This window comes from Schistocerca americana, chromosome X (assembly GCF_021461395.2).
Source record: "Schistocerca americana isolate TAMUIC-IGC-003095 chromosome X, iqSchAmer2.1, whole genome shotgun sequence".
Lineage (NCBI taxonomy): Eukaryota > Metazoa > Arthropoda > Insecta > Orthoptera > Acrididae > Schistocerca > Schistocerca americana.
Genome location: NC_060130.1, coordinates 457,255,963 through 457,259,381, shown reverse-complemented (window position 1 = coordinate 457,259,381; position 3,419 = coordinate 457,255,963). Strand labels below are relative to the sequence as shown.

Here is a 3,419-nt window from a genome sequence, read left to right as displayed (position 1 = left end):
AAACTTTCAGTGACCATTTGCTGAATTTTGATGGATCATTTTGTATGAGAAGCCATTTGTCAGTAGTGTTAGTTCTGTTTCCTATGTATGAATGTCCAGGATAGTTCGGTAGAAGACCATTGCAATACAATAAAGAATGAAATAATTTTCTGTGGACTAGTCACCAGCGGTGCAGCGAGACGAAAAATAACAAAGACATAAATAATTCAGTAAAAACTCCATGTTTGTAATGAATGAAGAAAATATGAGGGTAGTAGAAATGTGATAACATAATCCTTCTACCTTTAAGTACAAGTAAGGATAACATTTGACATCTTGAACTGAATGAACAGTACACCTGTATCTTAGATAAAACAGATCTTACGGATAAGTAAATTTAACACTATGGTGTTCAAGAGTAGAGAAAGAAGAATACTTACGTGCCTGATACCAAACCTGTGAGAGAATTATTAGTAGAAAAAGTGAAATAATTTTCCCGTCCACCAACTAAAATTCGTCTGGACAGCTCAGGAAAGGGAGATAATAGAATGAGACTGTTGAGAGCAAAGAAAAGTTTCTTCAAATGGGAACATTTTAGTTTAGACTTTACCGTGACTGTTATTGACATTAAATGAAACTACAAGTTTACTGTTACCAGTAACTGTTTATTTATCTCCACGACGCAACTCAAAGGTTAAAACCAACATCATCAGCTGATTTATATTTGTTAGTATGACATTTGTGTATGTGTTGTGCTCCGAGTTTTTGGAGGAACTTGTGACACTGTCTAGTGGAGAAAACAAAACAACTATTTCAGTTTTTGGTTACTTTTGACAAAAAATGAAATGTATATCTAACGGTAAACTTAAAACAAGTAAAATAGAGTACCTGCAGCGGTCAGACGTTCCTTTCGCTGTCGTAACACATCACATGTACACCGTCATACTTTGTATACAAATATGGCGTCTGGAAGCTATTCGGTACAAGGATCGTATAGCAGGAGAGAAACATTATCACAAAGTACAAAGAATATACATCGTAACAACAGTAACAACATTATTACAGAATATTGTTTAAGGGTTTGGAGGTGTTTGTTTTCAGGTGTAGAATACGTGCGTTGGAATAAATACTTCAGGTGGTACATAAATCCGATTGTGACAAGTTAAAAAAGCTTAAACTTCTTACTCGTTTATGCAGTCAGGTGAAACGTTAAAATAGCTCAAACTTCATACCTGTTTATACAATCAGGTGAAATGTTACAAACTTTAACTAAAATAGTCATATTGGCTACAGCGGTAAAATTATACATAAATAACAATTTTGATAGGGATTAAGAGATAGATATGAAAGGCTGGAGGCGGAAGGAGAGGAAGGGAATGAGAAAGTGAGAGGGAGAGAGCGGGTGGAAAGAGTAATTGACAACTTTGACAACTTTACACGGTAAGGTGTCTTAAGATTATATATCTTACATGAAATGATTGCAGAAAGGTTGGGGTAATACATTGGTTAATGCTTTAAAATATGCAGAAGGATGTACAATCTGTGCTAGTAGTTGATGTAGATATAGTTTCAAGCTGACAAGGGGTACAAGCTGTTGGTGTGATGATATATATGTAAATGAGGCCAATCTCTTGTACTCTTTGCAGCTGTAATGCTAACATAACTAAATATTTGTGGTAAATATTAAGGTAGGTGTGTGTGTGTGTGTGTGTGTGTGTGTGTGTGTGTGTGTGTGTGTGAAATTTTATTGATGCAGGCAGTTGCTGAAAACAGATGTTACTACATTAAGTACAGTCTTATTTGTCATTTAAGATGAATTCACGTTGTTTTGTTCGGTGTTTGTATATTTGGAGTGTTTCAAGGATGTCTAGTTTCCTTCGTTTTGTTTGGATGTGTAGGATGCTGATACTTATGAAACTTCTTGGCAGATTACTGAGCTACCCAAGCACGCCTCACGCCCCGTCCTCACAGCTTTATTTCTGCCAGTACCTCGTCTCCTACCTTCCAAACTTTACAGAAGCTCTCCTGCGAACCTTGCAGAACTAGCACTCCTGAAAGAAAGGATAATGTGGAGACATGGCATACCCCCAGCCTGGGGGATGTTTCTAGAATGAAATTTTAACTCTACAGCGGAGTGTGCGCTGATATGAAACTTCCTGGCAGATTAAAACTGTGTGCCGGACCGAGACTCGAACTCGAGACCTTTGCCTTTCGCGGGCAAGTGCTCTACCAACTGAGCTACACATGCACGACTCACGCCCCATCCACACAGTTTTAATCTGCCATGAATTTTCATATCAGCGCACTCTCCGCTGTAGATTGAAAATTTCATTCTAGAAACATCCCCCAGGCTGTGGCTAAGCCATGTCTTCGCAATATACTTTCTTTCAGGAGTGCTAGTTCTACAAGGTTCGCAGGAGAGCTTCTGTAAAGTTTGGAAGGTAGGAGACGAGGTACTGGCAGGAGTAAAGCTGTGAGGACGGGGCGTGAGTCATGCTTGGGTAGCTCAGTTGGTAGAGCAATTGTCCGCGAAAGGCAAAGGTCCCGAGTTCGAGTCTCGGCCTGGCACACAGTTTTAATCTGCCAGGAAGTTTCATATCAGCGCACACTCCGCTGTAGAGTTAATATTTCATTCTAGAAACATCCCCCAGGCTGTGGCTAAGCTATGTCTCCGCAATATCGTTTCTTTCAGGAGTGCTAGTTCTGTAAGTTTCGCAGGAGAGCTTCTGTAAAGTTTGGAAGGTAGGAGACGAGGTACTGGCAGAAGTAAAGCTGTGAGGACGGGGCGTGAGTCGTGCTTGGGTCGCTCAGTTGGTAGAGCACTTGCCCGCGAAAGGCAAAGGTCCCGAGTTCGAGTCTCGGCCTGGCACACAGTTTTAATCTGCCAGGAAGTTTCATACGTATCAGCATCCTACACATCCAAACAAAACGCAGGAAACTAGACATCCTTAAAACACTCCAAATATACAAACACCGAACAAAACAACGTGAATTCATCTTAAATGACAAATATGACTGTACTTACAATAGTATCATCTGTTTTCAGCAACTGCCTGCATCAATAAAATTGCACACACACACACACACACACACACACACACACACACACACACACACACACACACCTACCTTAATATTTACCACAAATATTTAGTTATGTTAGCATGATAGCTGCCAAGAGTACAAGAGATTGACCTCATCTACGTATATATCATCAGACCAACAACTTGTACCCCATGTAAGTTTGAAACTATATACTATTTCTACATCAACTACTAGCACAGATTGTACATCCTTCTGCATTTTTTAAAGCATTATCCAAAGTATTACCCCAACGTCTAGGCAATTATTACATGTAACTGATATAATCTTAAGATCTCTTGCCATGTAAAGTTTGCTCTCATATAATCACTCTTTCCAACTCTCTCTCCCTCTCACTT

The 3,419-nt window shown here is 39.5% G+C and overlaps 1 non-coding gene across 1 annotated transcript; it reads left to right on the top strand.

The window, feature by feature from the left end:
• The first annotated feature begins 2,473 nt into the window (after positions 1-2,473).
• On the top strand, positions 2,474-2,548 carry Trnas-cga. Its single transcript has one exon. It is a non-coding gene; the product is annotated as a tRNA-Ser (tRNA).
• Positions 2,549-3,419: the final 871 nt, after the last annotated feature.